Here is a 21,400-nt window from a genome sequence, read left to right on the forward strand (position 1 = left end):
GGAAGGGGCAGGGCAGGGCCAGGGTTTCAGAGAGAAGGGGAAGCACAAGGGCGGGAACTCATGGGAAGAGGCGGTGCAGGGGCGGGGATTTGGGGGAAGAGGCGGCGTGAGGGCGGGGGAGCTGGGAGAAAGTGCAGTGTCACTAGGGGCCATCGCCAGCGTCACAGGCACTCCCCAGAGCTCAGCAGGGAGAGGCCAGGGCATGCACAAGGGCAGGAGCAGACCAGGAGCAGAACCCAGGAGTCCTGACTCCAGCCCCACCCTGCGCACAGCTGAGTCCCAGTTCCACCCACAGGACTCGAGGGGACGTAACAGGAGGCGGAGATGGCCCCGTCCAGGCTGAAGGCGGTGGTGCGCAAGAGTAAGTGCGGAGCCGGGGGGTCTGAGCCCGGTCGGGGGCAGGGTCCGGTCGGGTGTGGATCTTGGGGGGCAGGGCCCAGTTGGGGGACTCTGGGAGGGCAGGGCGGGGTGCTCATGGAAGTGTCGTGCCTTTGGGGAGGATTAGGAGTCAGTCGGAGCAGAGAGCTCCGCCCCCCCCGCCTGCCTGTCACACACCAGCAGGGGGAGCAGGGTATCTGCCCCACCCCCAAGGGCTGCCCCCTCCCATAGGAGCTGCATCTTGGGGGGCATCGTCGTCTCTTTCCATTGGGGTGACTCCCACCAGGGCCGGTGCAAGGATATTTTGCGCCCTAGGCGAAACTTCCACCTTGCGCCCCCTCTCCTCCCCCCGACCACCTCCGAAAACTAGTGAACTTAGTAAATAGCCTGTCAGAACGGGTAATGGCTGCGCGCGAGGAGAAAAATGACGTCATAGCCACTTTGTGCCGTAGTGAAGCAGTACGTTTCTGCCCGGCCGCAGCGCAGAGCTGGCGTAGGCTAGAGCTGTAACGTAGGAGAGAACAAGTTAAAGCCGTACACCTGATCAGCATGGCCTCCGCTGCCTTGTGCATGCTGGACTCTGAGGGGTTAGTTGCTATGTCTTCTGGCAACACCCTGACCCGCTGTGACGGCGGTGTTACTTCAGAAGCCCAACCCACTGCTGAATCTCCAGCCCAGGCTGCAGTGGACAGGGCCTGTGGCTAAATCCAGACCACAGATCTGGGGTTTAAAAGACCCTTGGAAAGTGGATTCAGTTCTGATGTTCCATGGTTGCCCCCAGAACTGGGTCAGAGCAAAAGTGGCCCACAGCTCAGGACGGCCAGTGGTGCTAATAACCCTTAGCTCTTCCCTTAGCTTTTCCTCAGTAAATGGCACAATTAGGAGGGCCTGACATGTGACTTTTGAATACTTGGGCTGGGCCCCAGTTCAAGAGGGGTCTCTGAACAGGAATAGCAGCGACTGCAGGTCAGGAGTGAGGGGCATCTGCAGAGCCATGAGGGGAGGAACCCAGGACTGGAATAGCTGCAGGTCAGGAGTGAGGAGCACTGGCAGAGCTGGTGGGGGACAGACCAGGGCTGGGATAGCAGGGGGATGCGGACAGGAGTGAGGGGCACTGGTGGAGCTGGGAGTGGGGGGAGCAAAGGGCTGAGAAGGGACTTGATTTCAGTGTCTGAGTCCTTTCCAGGAGAGAAGAATACTGGGTGCCAACGAGCTTTTCAATCTAGCGGGGAAGGCAGAGCAAGAACCACTGGCTGGAAGAGAGAACCGGACCAGATCAGATTGGAAATAAGGCTCCGATTTTGCAGTGGGAGGGTGATTGATGCCATCCGGCGAAGGGTGGATTCGCCATCTTTGCGGGGTTTCAGATCCAGCTTTTGCGGAAGAGGCTTTAGCCAAACGCAGGTAATTGGCTAAGTGCAGGGAGACCTGGGGGAAGTTCTCTGGCCTGTCGAACAGGACGTCGGCCTGGATGATTTGATGTGTGGGGATGTATCATCCCTACACCAACCTAATGAAAAGTTTCATAAGGAGGTAAGGGTCACGATGGGACACTTGCCAGGTAAACAAATCATGGCCTTATGTAAGGCCCCCTGGTGGTCTAGGATTATATAAGATGAGGTAAACAAATCATGGCCTTATGTAAGGAACGGTTGAACCAATTGGTGTGGGGCTATACATGTAATAAACACATGATTCTCCTTCTTGTCCAATCCGTAGATGTGTTGTTATAGCCTAATTGTGTTATGTAATATTGAGAAAAACTATAAAAGAAAGCTTGTAATAAACAGAATTCGGATTCAGCTTGCAACCACATTGGTCGTGCGCTTTATCCGCTCCGCATGGAACCCCACAAATGGTGACCCCGACGTGATTCGGCTTGAACATCAAGGCAGCCAGGACTTTGCCCAGAGTGAGCTAGCAGAGATCATACTAGACACAGCCGCCAGTGGAGCAGGAATCAATGTTCTCAAACAGTAGACCCAACAGGTGTTGTCTCAGAAGCTAAGCAAAGAGAAAGCAGATCCAACCAGAAAAAGGATCTGAAAGGTCAGACTCTATGTCATCTGTCATGAAAAAACTGGAACAATTGAATTTAGATATTAAAAAGGCTCTCAGTGCTGGCTCTTCTCCTTCCAGCACTCCTTCTACCAAAAAGCGCAAACAGCCGTGCCCTGTTAAGGTGGAAACAGGCCTTCTTCACAAAAATCATCAAAGAAAGGGAATCTGTGGGAATAAGAGGGCAGGCTACCAAGATTTAGATGGTTTGCCAAGCTCAGTGTCAACTGGAGCACGACCAAAGACTGAAGCGTTCGGTGAGAAAAGGCGGAGGTGGCAGCCGCAGCAGGAGGTACCGGAGGATACCGGCTCCTGGTCGTCCGAGAGAGACGTTCGTGAGCTCACAGCCGACTGAAGCGTTCGGTGAGAAAAGGCGGAGGTGGCAGCCGCGGCAGGAGGTACCGGAGGATACCGGCTCCTGGTCGTCCGAGAGAGACATTCGTGAGCTCACAGGTGAGCGGCTGCATTTAATAAAATGGGCTCTGCTTTGTCTGCAGAGGAGGAGACGGTGCATGATTTTTTATTACGCATCGCTAAAAAGCGGGGAGAGAAGCTTCCCTCTGACACGTTGTCCCGTTTGTTGAAATGGGGGCAGAGACGTGGGTTTTTTGTTACTCCTGATACTGTCTTTGATAAGGCAGTCTGGGAAAGTCTAGGCTCTGACCTCTGGAAGTCGGTCTCTCACGGCAACAAGGAGGCCGTGTCATTGAGCCAAATATGGTGCAAATCTAAAAAACTAATAGAGACTCTTGCGGCAGAAGCCGAGGTCCAGTCGGCCATTAATGACCTCTTTCGGCCAAAAGAGGAGCCGCCTTATGTGTTGCCGGTGGGAGCCCGTAAGTTCTTTGGGGGTGAGAACACTATCATACCACTCATCCCCAGTGCACCCGAAGCTGATCCTAGTATCGTCCCGTTACCGGATGACCCCGCGGATAAAATGGAGGTCTCGAGCCCAGAAGGGGATAAGTTACAAGAATTTCGGGCGAAAATGTACAAACAGGGCCTTCAGCTACAGGACATGCTAAACCAGTTGTCCCATTTGGCCGGTGAGAGCCATCCCCCGCAGTCCCACACATTGCGAGCCCTGAACCAGCCCGGCTTTCCTGTCACCAATAATGTTTGTACCCCAAAGTTCCGGGCGGAGTTCCCGGGGCAGGGTGAGCAGTTGCAGAATAGGTTAAAAAAAATGGCGGAGCCAGGCTTATCTAACTTTAAAAGGACATATAGGAAAAAACCACCGGATAAGATCCCTCCGGCCGTGGCTCAAGACACAAATTGCTAAAAAGCCCGACGCCGCCACGCAAAAGCCGGAGGACGACCCTGCGGCACCGGACCTGCACTTGTTGTTTGTCACAGCCTAAACACCTAATAACGCTGTACTTCTATTTGTTTGGACTCCTTATTATAGCAGCAGGGGTCTTTGTATGTCCAAACTCTGTACCTTTTGTTAACCCACGACAAAATGTTTGGATCACCTGGGCGAACCAGACTGGCCAAGAAGCCCTTTTTGCTTGTCCATGGCCACCCCATCGGATCCCTTTAGAACATGTCTTATTGGCTATCCTTATTTACACCCCAATGGTTTTCGTGGGTATTTATGTAATGTTATGTTTTTTAATAGTTCTCCATATATTTCCCAGTTGTTAAATGTCACCTGTCGTCAGTTTTATAGGTTCAAAAAAAGTAGTCAGGTGGCTAGTAATTGTCCTAATGTTAGTTGGACCCTCCTATAGGCCTTATTTAAGAAAAAGGGGGGAGGTGTGGGGATGTATCATCCCTACACCAACCTAATGAAAAGTTCCATAAGGAGGTAAGGGTCACGTTGGGACACTTGCCAGGTAAACAAATCATGGCCTTATGTAAGGCCCCCTGGTGGTCTAGGATTATATAAGATGAGGTAAACAAATCATGGCCTTATGTAAGGAACGGTTGAACCAATCGGTGTGGGGCTATACATGTAATAAACACATGATTCTCCTTCTTGTCCAATCCGTAGATGTGTTGTTATAGCCTAATTGTATGTAATATTGAGAAAAACTATAAAAGAAAGCTTGTAATAAACAGAATTCGGATTCAGCTTGCAACCACATTGGTCGTGCGCTTTATCCGCTCCGCATGGGACCCCACATTGATGGTTCCGTCTGGCCTTACACTCACTCCCACCTGTCTCTTCTTTTCGCTGCCAGTTGTTGCATTTTTAACATCCCAAATCCAGATTAGCGGCAGGCGGGGAAGGAAGAGGGCGGATTATCTGGTTTGATTCTCAGCAATTGAGTTAATTCGGTTTTAGGTTCGGATTTGGAAGGACTCATTCAACGGCGCTGGCTAAAGAGGCTTGTTCTAAGTGGCACATGGCTGCGTCGCATGGAGAGCTTTTGGTTTGGCTGCGGGGAAAGTTGACCGGCTTGTCAGAGTTTGGGGTGGTCTAGGAGTCAGGACTCCTGCGTTCTACCATTGCCTCTGGGAGGGGAGTGGGGTCTAGTGGTTAGAGCTGGGAATCAAGACTGTGGGGGGGCATCATGCTGGGCCCTGAGTCCCCAGGGGCTGGGCATGGGCTGGGCCCTTTGGGCAGCAGGGAGGGGCCTCGGCTGGTGCTGACAACCCCTCTCTCTCCCCTTTGCAGTCGGTGCAGGCTCTGATCAATGACTTCCAGAGCACCCCCACCTTCACCTACAAGGCGGCTCATGTCTTCTTCATCAACAGTGAGTATCGGGGGGTGGGGGATCCCACAGCTGGGAGCCTGACCCGTGGCACATTGGGGCATGGGGGTCTCTCTCTGCCGGCAGGCCAATGCGCAGCACCCTGATTACGCTCTGCCCTCCTGCAGGGGGATGCAGGCCAGACCAAACAACCCCACCTATCCCTTCCCCCCCACGGGCCTGCCTCCCACCAGCATGACTCTCAGACACGTGCAGCATGCAGCGGGCCTCTGGCTACCATTCCCAGCATGCATTGCTCCATCAGTCCCAACTGGGGTGGGGGGATGGGACACCACCAGAATACCCAGTGTGTCAGGGTCACATCTGCTTCTCCCCATTACAGCGGCAGCAGAGTCCATGTCCCTGTTCCTCCTTGTGCATCATCTGGAGTTGTACACTCCAGTCACTTCCCCCTGCGGGGGGGGGGGGGGTGAGGGCAGGGTTCGTATAGGAGAGATTGTGCCCCAACTGGGGCACAATAGCAGCTTCCCTCTCATGCAAATCTGTACCAGATTCAAAATCTGTGTCTGTGTCCATTGGTCCTTTGTGCTGCTTCCTTCTGGGTGTTGTCCCAATGCTGCAAAGAGGGTGTTTCCAAAAGAAGGTGCTGGCTCCTAAACCCCCCCCCCTCCGGTCCCCGAGGCCGTTAGTATGTCTGCTTGTCTTTAATGAGCCCACTTGACATGTTTTATTGTCCTTGGGTCTGGCTCCCAGCCTCTCTTCAATGGTTGAGGCTGTCTGGAGGGGCTGACTTCCATGCCTTGTTTCAGAGTAGCAGCCGTGTTAGTCTGTATCCGCAAAAAGAAGAACAGGAGGACTTGTGGCACCTTAGAGACTAACAAATTTATTAGAGCATAAGCTTTCGTGGACTACAGCCCACTTCTTCGGATGCATATAGAATGGAACATATATTGAGGAGATATATATACACACAGACAGAGAGCATAAACAGGTGGGAGTTGTCTTACCACCTCTGAGAGGCCAATTAATTAAGAGAAAACAAACTTTTGAAGTGATAATCAAGCTAGCTCAGTACAGACAGTTAGATAACAAGTGTGAGAATACTTACAAGGGGAGATAGATTCAATGTTTGTAATGGCTCAGCCATTCCCAGTCTTTATTCAAACCGGAGTTGATTGTGTCTAGTTTGCATACCAATTCTAGCTCAGCAGTTTCTCGTTGGAGTCTGTTTTTGAAGTTTTTCTGTTGTAATATAGCCACCCGCAGGTCTGTCACTGAATGACCAGACAGGTTAAAGTGTTCTCCCACTGGTTTTTGAGTATTTTGATTCCTGATGTCAGATTTGTGTCCATTAATTCTTTTGCGTAGAGACTGTCCGGTTTGGCCAATGTACATGGCAGAGGGGCATTGCTGGCACATGATGGCATATATCACATTGGTAGATGTGCAGGTGAACGAGCCATTACAAACATTGAATCTATCTCCCCTTGTAAGTATTCTCACACTTGTTATCTCTGTCTGTACTGAGCTAGCTTGATTATCACTTCAAAAGTTTGTTTTCTCTTAATTAATTGGCCTCTCAGAAGTGGTAAGACAACTCCCACCTGTTTATGCTCTCTGTCTGTGTGTATATATATCTCCTCAATATATGTTCCATTCTATATGCATCCGAAGAAGTGGGCTGTAGTCCACGAAAGCTTATGCTCTAATAAATTTGTTAGTCTCTAAGGTGCCACAAGTCCTCCTGTTCTTCCATGCCTTGCTCATCCACAACTCATTCATTCAACAGGGCAATTGATTAAGAGTGGGGTGGGGGGAGATCTTGTTCTGCTGCTAGCAAAAAGACATTTTTCGTCTATCTTATTCTATCCTTAGGGGCTATAACATTATACCAAGGGCAATGCAAAGTTTCTACATGAGGCTTTGATACAAAGTTTCCATATACCAAGGCTCATCAGTACAAGGTTTCTATATGAGGCTTTGATACAAAGTTTCATGAAAACAGAGGTCACACATGGGTAGACCCACCACAAGGTTATATGAAGAGGCACAATGTAAAGTCATATGAAAATAATCAGAGATTTATCTACATGTGCCTGTCACTCCCACCCACTGCCTTTGCCTTGCAGCCTGTCCTGAGCCTCTGTTCAACGCGCTGAGCAAGTCACGGGATCACTAAGGCCATCAAAACCCTCAAGGAGATCAACACGGCCTTCCTGCCCTATGAGAGCCAGGTGAGGGGGGCCGGGCTTTGGAGGAGCAGAGCAATGGGGCGAACAGTGATATACGACACCCCACCCTAAGTGTTCGACGTGGCTCGGAGCGGGAAACTTTCCCTTCTAGGGACCTGGGTTTGACGCCAGCACAGGGCGGCAAGGACTCACCATGGCTGCTCACACCCTGTGAGATGTGGAATCGCTGGCTTAGATGTATGGGGGAGGAGGGCCCTGCCTCCCTGGCTTTACCAGCTCTTACTCATGGTTTATACCAGGCGTGAAAGACAGCTCGATACTCCACACACCTGCCCTTTGCCCAACTGCTCCATCCCCTCCTTGTGTCGTCAGTGGATTTCTCCCCTCATGCCCCTGTGGGGCAGGGCTCTGTTGTCAGCCCCATTGCATTGATGGGGAAACCGAGGCACAGAGAGACATGTGCCTGGTCTACACACAAAAGCTTTGTTGGTATGGGTTTGTTACAGGGACATGAGAGAGAACATCCCCCCCCTGTAACTGATACAGCTGCGCTGGCAGAGCCCCTGGGTAGATGCTGTTACGCTGGAAAAGCAGTCCTTTCGCCACTGTAGCTTATTTCATCTGGGCACCAGTGCCAGCTGTGCCAAGAGAAGCTTTGGCTGGTATAAGCTGAGTGTGTGTCAGGAGGCTTTGCTGGCTCACCCGTCCCATTGCGCCAGCAAACCCTTCGTGGGCCGATACTATTTTATTGGTGTCCAAGCACGTTTGCCCCTATGGCTCTTTCTGTTCGGCCAGTGAAATAAGTGACAGCGGCAGACGCGCGTTGATGCCGGGTTTGCCCGTGGCTACGCTGGGGCTTTCGCCAGACTAGAAGCGTGGCCAAGCCCCCTCCCCCAACATTGACTTCTCCAGGGCAGAGACACACCTCTGAGAGCACCCGGGAGTCTGCAGCCAAGTAAGGACCTGAACCCGGGGTGTCTTTGTCCCAGGCTGGTGCATGAAGCTCTGGGCCGCTGTCCCTCCACCACAACAGGAGTGGCACTGGCAAAGGGATTTCCCTCACTAGGGGCTCGCTACGGCTCCGCCAGGCCACTGAGCAATTGAGGGGAAATTCTGATGGGGGATGGCATGCCTGGCAGGGCTAGCGCCATGGGGAGCAGGGTCAGAGCTGTGCCATCATTCGGGGGCAGTCATGCCAGGAGGAGCGTATCTAGGGTGAAGACTGCTTTCCGCTGCCCATGGTCCCTCCCTGGCACCCCAGGGGCTGGAGGTTATGGGGGGAAGTTAGCTTGAGTGTGCGGGGAACATGTAGGGATATTAAAGAAGGTACTAACAGTGATTCCCCCAAGTGACAGTGAACCCCCCATAATTTGTCCCCCACACTTTAAAATCCAACAGTTTCACCAAGTACAAAAAGCTACTGTCTGTAGAAACCATTGATTGTATCTGTCCTGTGAAAGATACTTTATTACTATGTAAAACTTACAAACAAGTTAATTGACTTTGTTCTGGAAGTGAACACTATGTTACCACCCCTGCTGTGAGCCTTAAGCCGTTAATGGACTCTGTGCGCTACAGGCAGTTTATTCTGTAATTGATACAATGTAAAGAAACGCTATAAGCCGTTAAGTGACTTTCACTTCATTGTAACAGCAACGGCTCCTAGGAACAGACACCCCCGCCCCGTGATTAAAGGGCCGGGAGTCTCAAATAAATTAGCACACCCCGAAAGTGGTGGAGACTGTACATTAAAATATGGTTAAGATGTGGAATGTATGTTGATGAATGCTTGATGTACATGATTGGTTAGGGAGGTGCCAGCCTAGAAAGGGAGTATCCATCTGCCGAAGAACGTGTCAAGTGGACTTACATTTACAATAAATGTGGTATCTTTGCCTTATCCCTCTTAATAAGATCCTGCTGGTTTTTATTCTATTGGTATAACAAACTCAAGGCGCTTCACTTTCTCCCCAATTCCCCGCCCTCACGCCGCCTCTTCCCCCGAGTTCCCACCCTTGCGCTTCCCGTTCTCCCTGAAACCCTGGCCCTGCCCCGCCCCTTTCCCCAAGGCCCCGCCCCCGCACTGCCTCTTTTCCCGAGTCCAAGCTGCCATTCCTCCGAGGCCCCGCCCCCGCGCTGCCCCCTCCCTCTAATCCCCACCCCTGCACCGCCCCTTTCCATGAGGCCCCGCTCTCGCACCGCCCCTTCTCCCCAAGGTCTCGCCCTCACTTGCCCTTTCTACCCGAGCTCCCGCCCTTGCATCGCCCCTTTTCCCCAGGACCCTGCCCCTGCACCAGCCCTTCTCCCAGCGGCCCTGCCCCTGCGGCGCTTCTTCCTCCAAGGCCCCGCCCTCGGCCCGCCCCTTGCCCTTCGGCCCCGCCCCTGCAGCACCCAGCGACCCAGGAGCAGGCCAGACCGGGGAGGCAGGAGGGCAGAAACTTCCTTAAGAAAAAGAATCCGGGCCCAGCCTCCCGTTCCCGGGTGCCCTCAGGCACATCACTCAGTGTCTCTGGGCCTCAGTTCTCCTGTCCGGGAAATGGGGCTGGTGGGAAATGGGGCTGGCGGCGCTTCCTTGGGTTCAGCCAGCAGGTCTGTGTTGCTGTCAGACACTGCTGATCTGCATAACCCCGCCCACTGACATGTGACACCTTCTGTCGGGGTGTCAACTACATAGTTTTAACGTAACTATGACCTTTCTATGACTTTAACTAAAATCTGCCATGAAGCCCACATTGCCAGATACACAAATCTCTTTCCAACAGCAGTTAGTAATAGAGAACATTTGTTTATAATCTATGAATATCGAGCTATTCTGATGAATGAGTTGCATTCTGCCATCTTCCCACCTCCACAGCCCTCAGTCATTCTGTTTAGTTTGATGCTGAATTAAAATGTGTTAAGTTTTTCAGCATGTTACCACACAGAATCACTCTGTGAGTTACACATGACTTGGATATCTGAAAAAGCACACAACTACAACAAATATGTGCTTTGGGGGGTCATGTGCATATCTCTGCCAAAGTGACAAAAAAAAGTGAAAATAAAATTAGAAACTAAAAACAATGTAGAATCAGAAAAAATAATTTCAAAACTAGAGAGAGGAAGCAGTACTGACAGCCTGTGAAATGACTAGTTCTGTATGACAGTTCATACTGTGCTATCAGGGATTTCATGTGCTTTTTTGACAAATATTAAGTTGTGATGGATAAATAAAATAGACAAGTTTTTTCTTGTTTTCTGTGTTCTTTTCAAAGAATATAAATAAATAATAAACGAGGATACTGGGAGAAAGACTTGGAGAAACTAAGAGAGGGAAGCATTATATCATTGATTAATGTACATGTGAATATGACAGTTCTATTACATGAGATAAATAAAAAGTGTCGCATATAAATAAAAAGCGGATACATTTAATGTTTGATATTTAATAGGCTATTTATCAGTATTAATTCTAACTGTGCCGCAGTTTATCCATCTTTAAAATGGAGAGAATACCTGTCTGCTCCACACTGTTTTTTGTGACTAGACTAAATGAACATCTGTACTTACTTTCCTGCACAGAAAGAAGCAGAATCATCTATTACATGACCTCGGTTCTGGCAGATAAGGCCAGAAGCTGTGGGCACAAATTAGGCCAAGCACTTGTGGAAATAACAGCTCCCAACACACCAGACTGCTGAACCCTTTGAGGAAAAACCCCTCCTAAGAATCCAGCCACAACAATCCATCTCCTTCACCATCCAAGTTCTGGAACACTCCTGAAACCTCTGTGACAGCAGCTGCATGGCAATAATTTCTACTTCAACAGTTTCCTTGTAATCACTGCAGAACCATGCACCTCTGGCTTTCAGAACAGCTAAGGCAGGGCACTAATGTTTAGCTGGGCTCACATCTTTGATCACACCCATCATGTTTGGCAATCTCAGATGTGGTGCTTTCTGGCAAGAATGTAGAAATCACATCAGATAAAAATTAAGACCCACAGCAGCAGAGACCAATGCTTAATTCTATGTTTTAAAAAGCCAAAAGATAGACACTCTTGGTACAGCATTTCATGTAGCGTACCACACAAAGGGAATTAGAGTGAATGACAAATGGCCAAAGGAACTTAAGGTAACTAAGCTCTTTTGTACATAGAGAATTACCACCAGTTCTCCCTAAACTTGGAGCTTTGATTTATCTTTTTGGGCTAGTCTCTAGAGAGGGCACATACTCATAAACAAATGAGTAGGGCAGGGGTGCACACATATATAACAGCCACTACATCACCCCCTTTTTGTGAGTTAACACCTGGTTGTCATGGCAATTGCACCACAGCCTTCATTGTGACATCCTCTAGCCCAAGCAAAGCTATTGAGGCAATGAACAAAAGTCAGTGCTCAACTTGGCCTCAGAGAGAGACAGTTGGTGCCGTGCTATACTGTAGCAATTTTGAGATTTTAGTACCTACAAGATTTGGCATTCAGACCTCAGAAGTAAGTGAGTTTTTCCATGTACCCAATATAATAGAACTGTGTGAGGTTTTTTATGAATGGAGTTGTGGGGCCACAGGGGTTTCAGCCTAGTTCTCAGTGGGCATTAGATAGATTATTCCTGTAACTTTGAACCTAGATGATTCCAAATGAAAACAAAGCTAACAAAGAAAAGCCTGAAAGAATCTTAACCAAAATAGGACTTAATCAGTCTCTTAAACAGAGGGATATTGTATGAGATATGGGAACAGTTTTAAAGCCATCTTCAACTGCAGAGATCTCCTCATTGTTTAATTAATTCCTTTGCCCTATCATTAATGAGATGAGTACCAACCTGAAAAACAGTCCTATCTTCACAAGTCCATAATAATCCTTTGTCTAGCCAGTGATCCTAAATATATATAGATAGAGAGAGAGAGAGAGAGCACCAATCACCACAACATCTCTCTATCCATCTATCAAAGTAGGGAAGTACTATTTACCTCTCACATAACACAAGAAAAAGGGGTCACCCAATGAAATTAATAGGCAGTCGATTTAAAACAAAATGAAGTACTTCTTCACACAATGCATAGTCAACCTGTGGAATTCATTGCCAAGGGATGTTGTGAAGACCAAAAGTATAACTGGGTTCAAAAAAGAATTAGATAAATTCATGGAGGACAGATCCATCAGTCGCTATTAGTCAAGTTGGTCAGAGACTCAATCCCCATGCTCCAGGTATCCTAAACCTCTCGTGCTAGAAGCTGGGACTGTACAACACTTGAAATTGCCCAGTAATGTTCATTCCTTCTGAAGCACCTGGCACTGGTCACTTTCAGAAGACAAGATACTCCCATTGTCCGATCATCTCTCTTTAAATGCATGGAAGATTTCCCTAATGTCTAATATAAATTTCTCTATTTTTATTCAGTTAAGATCTCAGAACCCATTTGTGGAGGATGGAGTACCTAAGGTCGAGGGTGGATTCTTGGTAAGAAGATAAGAAAAGTTTTACATTGTACACACTGTACAGAGTGACAGTGTGTGTGGGGGGGTGCGGTTGGCGGGGAGTGACAGGGGAAAAGGTCTGAGTTTGAGCCCCATAGTGTAGCCAAAAAGCCTCAGAATACCATGTAGGCCACTGACAGCTTCACACATAATCCTGCAGGCAGCTCTGCTTAGTGTATAGTGTCACATGTCTCCTTCTGAACCCCCTAACAGTTGAGTGGTTAAATGTCAGGGTTCCTCTCAGAGATCCCTTCCTAAAATAATAGTTGTAGGTGCCTCAAAAACTCATTAAGCCACCCTTTTAAATCAGGTTTCCTACTCAATGCTGGAGTCAGCAATCCTTTAGCTCCTCTACTGTTCACAGCATTCCTTAAACCCACGGTTCATAAATTGCTTTGGTTATTGGTAAAATACTCTGATTAGGAACTCATTGGGATATTGTCTGTCATTTTACACAGAATAATAAACAGACTGTGTATTCCAACCCTAAACCCTCCTCCCAGTGCCCTACCCATTCCTAACATTTTGTTGTTTCCATTTAATTTAGGATGAAGGTTCCATCAAGGGTCCACACCAAATTGTCAGCTATGTTTTGGCCCCTAACCTACTTTGTCTTGCCGAGTGCAGCCTCCTCACCTTTTATAAAGGTAGATCCATCCTTGATCAGGTAATTCTGGCAATGAGCATACTCCATGCCCTAGGTTAGAGTACTTTGGGGGCTGCAGGGTTTCAGGTACATGTATGGAACAGGGCCCCCATCTTTCTGAAAATGTGGATGCAGCACTGTTCAAAAAACTCTTCCTTCGCCGGGGGTTGGGGTGTCCTGCCTGGACCCCGGCAAAGTCTGGGAATGCCCACATCTGGAGCTTGAGACCCATTTTTTCTAGTTCATGATGCTCTCAAGAATGAGAAAAGAAGGGAATTAGGAACAGAAAATACAGCAGTCACATGTTTAGTGTGATCTCAACTTTGATCTCTGTATTTCACTGGGACTGTAGGGTAGGCAGGGGGTGAGGAACAGCTCTACTAAGAGGACAACATACTTACAAAGGTATTTCTACAGTGTAGTTTGGGGAAGGGGCAACTGAGAGCTCCTCCAAAGATCTCAATCACTTGTAAAGAGATTATTCCCTAAAATCCTTTGCCCCTGAGTAATGGAACACTCCATCCCTGATTCAATGGAGTTTATTTTCGCCTTCGGTAGTGACCAAGACCAAGAAGAATGGCTGGTGAGATACAGCACATGGTGAGACAGCTGATGGCCACATAGGAATTAGGGAGTCATGGGGCTCACTGCTTTTCCTCTCTCTTGCCCATTTATGAGACTATGATAATCCTGATATGAGAATTTAGGAGTCTGCGGGAGCCCAGTTCCCCAAACTGATTTGAAATTTCTGTTGATGAAACAATAGAGATTTTATTAGAGGATGGAAGAAAGTCACATTAACATTGATTTTACCAGTCTGTGGGATCATTCAGTGTTATTAATGTAAATTATGGTATATGAGGAGGCAGGAGATACAGGAGAGAATTCCTTTCCTGATACTCATATTTCCTTTCCATTCATGTTATTTTAGGATGAATACTCCAGCATGGCGTCACTTGATTAGTGACTCTCCTTTGCCTGCCGCTGTACTCCCCGAGGATCAGTTCTTTGGGATTAATGAAAGTTCCCCCAAACAGACCAGACCCTCTACCCCTGAGTGAGTATTGGGATTTCTTCACTTCTTTATCTTTATGTATATTGGGGAGGGTACATGTCCAAGTTTGTGCAGGGCTTTGGGTATAGACAATATGGTTACCACATTTCTAAAAAGATAAACACATAACAATATATTCTCTGCAGTCATTGTAAGGAAGAACTACATTCTCTTTTACCCTTGTCATTTTCTGACCAACAACCAGCTCCAACCATTCCTCCTCACGTTAACATTCTCTTGCAATGCAAATACACCTTTCCCGTAATCCTGACTTCACCCTGCTTCTATCTGGTTAGTGATTGTCATATTCTCCCCTATCACTGCACTTCAGTGGAAGGGGAAAGTCTTAACATATTTGCCGAGTGATTCAAAGACTCAGGGTATGTTTACACTATCTGTCGGATCAGTGGGCAGTGATCGATCCAGCAGGGGTCGATTTATCACATCTAGTCTAGACGTGATAAATCGACCCCCTAGCGCTCTCCCATCGACTCCTGTACTCTGCCACCGTGACAAGCACAGGCAGAGTCAACAGTGGCCCACAGTGAAGACAGTACGTTGACTTCAGCTACATTAGTCACGTAGCTGAAGTTGCGTAACTTAGATCGATCCCCCCCAGTGTAGACCAAGCCTCAGTTACTGCTTTGGCAAAGGAGTTTACTACTATTTAATTTAGAGCAGACCCTCTTCCATTCAGTGAGTACAGGAGATCTACTGTGCAGGTACATCTTTCTTTCTTTTGTGCGGGGAGGGGTCAGTAAAGGCTCAGGGTAAAGCATGGAATAGAGTTGCCATCTATCTGAAAACCTAAATACAAGAGGATTATGTTGCTCCAGGCATTCTAAGGAGGCACCAAATTCCTCAGGACACTGGCCGACCGACATCTTCCCCCAACTATTGCTTCTCATCTTAGCATTTACATCAAGAAAGAATGATTCTTTACTTTCCAATTTATATCATGTCATCAGAGCTTTAAAGAGCAGCATAAAAGGTCTCTGCCCAAAAGAGCTTACAAGGCAGCAGATTGATACAGATCTTACTGAGAGGTGGTAAAATGGGAATGTGCTGATGCAAATGTTTGTGCTTCTTTTTCCTTGAGACAAAGATCTTCTTCATCTCCAACTTCACAGTCTCGGGCAGACCAACTGAAGAGTGGGCCATCTTCTGCCCAGCAAATACTGGGTCTCTCTTCAGTTCCTCCCTCCTCAAACACCACACAGGGTGATACGTCAGTGTAGGGAATAGGGTGGAGGCATGTAATATGACAATCATCTTCCTGAAAGAGAAAGTGTTGGATGATCACACCTTGCAGGCATTTTAAGGAAGCACGAGCTTCTGGATCACTCAGGGCACTGACTGGTCTATGACAAAACTTGGTCATACCTTCTCATTTTAGCATGTCCTTCAAAAGTCAATATCCTTTACCCCTGGGAGAATTCTGTGCCAAAAAAAAAAATCAAAATCAAAATTCTGCATCCTTTATTTGTCAAAATAATGCAATATAATCACATCAGATTCAACTGTTTTGGTAATTTACTTAAACTACAATACAGAAAAATCACAATAACTATTCAGCATTTCCTAAGCACATAAAAGTTAAGTTACAAACACTTGGTAACTAATACCCTTTCATTTAAATTACATTACAGAACACAAAACAGCAAAAAAAAAAAGTAGACTGTCATTTTAAATTGTTCAGACTTTCACACATGAAAGTCATACAGTTTTGGTAATCATTGTCCTGGACCTGGCTGGGTACTTTGGGAAGTGCTTGGTTCTGATTGTCCTGGCATTTTATTGACTCTTTGGTAAATGTTTTATTTGCCCTCAAAGTCTTTTTTTTAATGGGTAAGTAAAATAAATCCTGAGCTGTATTCTAACCCCATTGTGCCCCTTTGGCACAGAAATAAAGTGAGAAAGCACATAGATCTTCCTAGCTGAGGATTCCCTTACTGTCATTTATAATAAGGCTCCTTTACATCACTCTGGCAATGTAGGGGCCTTAAAACTTCTACAGGTTTTATGCTCCTGGGGAAATTGACTGAGAAAGGGAAGAGTTAACTAACAATAGCAACATTAACAGCATTCACTGTAACAGTCAGGCTGCTACATTTCTGCTTCAGAGAATGAGATGAATTAACCAACAACAGCAACTTTAACGATGTTACTAACTCCATTGTCAGGTTGCTAATGCCTCAGAGAATGAATCAATTAACTCAGGCAGGGCTACTACATTTGTGCCTCTAGACTGCCTTGTGTATAATAAAAAGCCCTCCCCTTCCACACCAGTCAGCTGTTGTAGCAAGGGAGAGGGACAGAGTCTCTCTCTCTCTCCCTCTCTCGATTGTTCACGCACATACCACATACCACCACCACCCCAACGGTGATCGTGGAGGCATGCATGCCTGGCCCCCCGCCCCTCTCTCTGAGATTGCTCGATGCATGCTGCAACAGACGCGCTGCTGGGGAAGAGGCCGTGTCCCTCGGTAGATTTAATTTGCCTTTTTCTGTGCAGGGGCACAGAAAAATGTGGGTCATATGAATTCCTCTAGCAAGTATAATATGGAGATATACCTATCTCCTAGAACTGGAAGGGACCTTCAAAAGTCATTGAGTCCAGCCCGCTGCCTTCACTAGCAGGACCAAGTACTGATTTTGCCCCTGATCCCTAAGTGGCCCTCTCAAGGATTAAACTCACAACCCTGGGTTTAGCAGGCCAATGCTCAAACCACTGAGCTACCCCTCCCCCACATTTCATCTTTACCTTGTATCATGCTGTCTTGTTCCTTCTCTGTTGTGTGAGAGTGAGGGCCTTGTTTCCTTTATCACAGACTCAGTTATATGCAATATTAAATGAATTTTACAGTTAAAGTCTGGAGTCACTAGTTCTCCTGCCCTTGCCTAGTTCCTCTCTCTTGTCAAACACAATCATTAGCAGCGACTCTAATTATTCATGCTTATGAGATTGGGAACAGGATCTAGTTTTCCACAGTTCCTTGGCATTGTCTCCTGCAACCTTCTCCAGAACAATACAGATTAGCTAGACATGCAAATCAGTGGAGTTTGCTCTACTAAACACTTTGAAATATACTGGAGTCTACTGTTCTCTACCCACAGTTCTTTGCTTGCTTCTTCTGATTCACTGTGGGGAAGGCGGCTCTGTATTTTATCCTTTTGAAGAGTCATGTAGATCCATCTGGCTGGTGAAGTTGAGAGTATATTAACATGGACAATAAAAGCAAATGGGAGAGGTAAAATGGGGATTGTTCAGCTGTGTCTAATATTCTATTTCCATTTTTCTTATTTCAGGTGGATGCCATCTTCCTCAGGAACTTTCAGAAGCCACAGCCAATAATATGCTTAAGGTTGGCGGGTTGTCTGTGGGCGAGGACTGGGCTGCCTTCCAAGGTCTCTGAAAGCGAGGGATCATTGTCCAGGATGGGTTGTAGATCACTGATGGTGCGTTGGAGAGGTTTAAGCAGAGGACTGTAGGTGATAGCCAGTGGAGTTCTGTTGGCTTCTTTCTTGGGCTTGTCTTGCAGCAGGAGGCGTCTGGGTACAAGTCTGGCTCTGTTGATTTGTTTCCTTATTTCCTCATGCGGGTATTGTAGTTTTGAGAATCCTTGGTGAAGATCTTGTAGGTGTTGGAGCAAATGCAGTTGTACCTCAGTGCTTGGCTGTAGACAATGGATAGTGTGGTATGTCCGGGATGGAAGCTGGAGGCATGAAGGTAGGCATAGCCATCCTACAGCAAAGAAAAACTTCAGAACCAGACTTCAAAGAGAAACTGCTGAGCTTCAGTTCATTTGCAAATTTGACACCGTCAGCTCATTATTAAACAAAGACTGTGAATGGCTAGCCAACTACAAGAGCAGTTTCTCCTCCCTTGGTTTTCACACCTCAACTGCTAGAAGAGTGCCTCACCCTCCCTGATTGAACTAACCTCATTATCTCTAGACTGATTCCTGCCTGCATATTTATACCTGCCTTTGGAAATTTCACTATCAAAGAAACTGAGGAACCACCTGATCAGCATCCTATACAGCAAACAGGAAAACATCAAAAAAGAACTCTCCAACCTGGAGACCTTCATAAATAACCAACCCTCCACACAAACAGACTTTACTAACATCAGACAGAAGATCTACATTACACACTTCACCTTTCTACAAAGGAAAAAGGACCGCAAGCTGTCTAAAATCCTACCGGCCACATGGGGCCACGATAGAATAGTGGTACCCTTAACTCACCCAGCAATATGGTCAATTCATCCAGCGACACACTCAACACGGCAGAAGTCTGTCCTATCTCGGGGACTCTCTTCTTGCCCCACCACCTGCACGAACATGATGCAGTTCTGCGGTGATCTGGAAGCCTACTTTCGCCATCTCCGACTCAAAGAATACTTTCAAGATGACACTGAACAGTGCACTGATGCACTGATACTCAGATACCCTCCCACCAACAGCACAAGAAGAACTCCACATGGACTCCTCCTGAGGGTCGAAATGGCAGTCTGGACCTATACATAGAATAGACCTATACATAGAAACAACCCTGACATTATAATCAAAGAGGCTGATAAAGGAGGTGCTGTTGTCATCATGAACAGGTCTGACTACCAAAAGGAGGCTGCCAGACAGCTCTCCAATACCAAATTCTACAGGCCACTTTCCTCAAATCCCACTGAGGAATATACTAAGACACAGCAATATCGTCAATTTATACAGCTCCACACTTAACTCGGCAGAAGCGACTGTCCTATCTCGGGGATTCTCTTTTTGCCCCACCACCCGCACGAACATGATACAGTTCTGCAGTGATCTGGAAGCCCTCTAGTCTATAAGGTGCCACAGGACTCTTTGTTGCTTTTCATACCAGAGGTTTCCAACCTGCTTTACAAACCAACTCCCCAACAGTCTGAATCACTAGTGATCCCAATTGCTATGGACCTGCATTCATTCCACAAGTGGATCTCCCTTGAATGGCAGTTGATGTTTTGCATGCAGAATCATAGAATATCAGGGTTGGACGGGACCTCAGGAGGTCATCTAGGCCAACCCCCTCCTCAAAGCAGGACCAATGCTCGAACTACTGAGCAATCCCTCCCCCGTCATGCTATGGAGATCCACACTGCACATTAGAGTAGGAAATATTGCTGAGTCTGTGCAGAATGAGAGACAAAGCACTGGTATAAGTAAGCCCCTCATAGTGAGATGTAAGATTTTGATAAATAGCCTTTCAAATAAAAGCTCTGGGTTTTGCATCTTTTACTCCTGAGTGGTGCAGATTCATGCAAGCAGGCTGTGATGTGGTGTTCGTCGCCAAACAAGGCCTGAAGGGGTAAGTTATGCCAATTTACCTATAGGCTGCACATGGAGGAAAGCCAGGAAATGTTAAGGCCTAATTGGCCTAATCTTGATCTCCAGGCCTTGTGTGGGGTGGAAACCCCATCGCACAGGCCCACAAGCGTAAGTACAATTCAGATCTGAGTAAGGGTTGCAGCACTAGGTCCATAAAATATCAAGTCAGCCAGCTATCTCTCACCAACATCGAACTGTGTTTGGCCCAGATCCTCAAAGGTATTTAGGTACATAGGCTAATATGTACAAAAAGGACTTAGGCATAGGATGATCAGTATCACAACACCTAACCTTTAGGCCACTAGGCAAAGCGATAGGCACCTTTGAATGCAATCCACAAAGCCAGCATGCTAGGAGCCACCTAAGCCATCCAGCAGGAGATGCAGACAACAGGGGCGTATCCTAAGTCCCACGCTTCTCTCAGAGTTCAGCACCTATCTCTGCTAGAGATCCATGAACTGAGGTAAGAAAGGCATTAGGCCACCTAAGCGGTGAATGGGCCTGATTTGACAGGTGTGCTCAGATGCCACCAACTGGATCAGGACTTTTAGATGAGTTTACACAAAACAGCTGGGGTGGGAGAGAGAAAGAGGGACAAAAAGCAGCTCTCTTATTACCTTTAGCCTAGTGGTTAGAGAACTCACCCAAGATGTGGAAGACAATCCCCCACCCCCACCTGAGAGGAAGCAGGGATTTGAACAGGGATCTGCCACATCTGAGATGAGAACCCTAATCACTATGGTATGGAATATCCTGATTTGGGGCTCCCTCAGTCTCTTCTATTGAAGTTTTCCAACTTAAATTAAATATTAATTGGGCTAACGAAGTTAAATGACACTACAGCTTAGTGATTAGAGCACTCACCTGAGTGATGTAGATCCCTGTTAAAATTCCTTCTCCTCATCAGGCAGAGGAGGGACTTGAACTGGGGGTCTCCCACATCCCATAACCACTAAGCTAAAGATTATAAAGGAAGGTTCCCTTCACCACCTGCAACTGTTGTGTTAACTTACCTAATGGGCCCAATCCAGTAAGCAGCCTCTGGGCATGCCTACCTGATCAGGCCCAGCATGCAATTTAGGTGGACAAATGCCTGTTTTCCCTGGTTTGTGGATCAGTCTGGAGCACAGACAGGAGATGGCGTCTGAGTGCCTGCGGTGAGGCAGCACAGCACATGCACAGAGGCAGAAATGTAGGCACCTAGGGTACTCCCTCTGCACATGATTCGCCACTGAATTAGTTTAGGAACGTACAGAGGTAAGCAGCAGTCAAAGGGGAGTTTTATGGATCTCAGTGGGGCTTACAAATGGGACTTAGGCACCTAAGTACCTTTGTGGATCCCACCTCTAACTCCTGTCAAAGTTAGATTCAAGACTCACAATTTGTTAGACCACTCTGTTTATTAGCACAGCGCTCTGCTAATACGTTCAGTTAATGTGAGCACCATGCAAGACCCACACTACCTTATTTTATACAGATAAAAAGGGCGAGACCTTAACAAGAGGACAAAGATAAGCAGAACTGAAAAGTTTACCTGAGGCTAGACATACATATTCAATTTCCTTACTAACTTTTACAGATCTCTGG

The 21,400-nt window shown here is 47.4% G+C and overlaps 1 long non-coding RNA gene across 2 annotated transcripts; it reads left to right on the plus strand.

Moving 5' to 3' along the window:
• Positions 1 to 820: 820 nt before the first annotated feature.
• On the plus strand, positions 821 to 19,723 carry LOC135975041 (uncharacterized). Of its 2 annotated transcripts, none has more exons than XR_010592097.1 (6): positions 821 to 2,889; positions 10,850 to 11,763; positions 12,674 to 12,733; positions 13,298 to 13,417; positions 14,328 to 14,453; positions 17,760 to 19,723. It is a non-coding gene; the product is annotated as an uncharacterized LOC135975041 (long non-coding RNA). The 2 variants fall into 2 exon arrangements; XR_010592096.1 differs by lacking the exon at positions 821 to 2,889 and adding an exon at positions 6,775 to 7,330 and having other exon boundaries at positions 10,850 to 11,401.
• Positions 19,724 to 21,400: the final 1,677 nt, after the last annotated feature.

Source organism: Chrysemys picta, chromosome 12, assembly GCF_011386835.1.
Source record: "Chrysemys picta bellii isolate R12L10 chromosome 12, ASM1138683v2, whole genome shotgun sequence".
In the NCBI taxonomy this organism is placed as follows: Eukaryota; Metazoa; Chordata; order Testudines; family Emydidae; genus Chrysemys; species Chrysemys picta.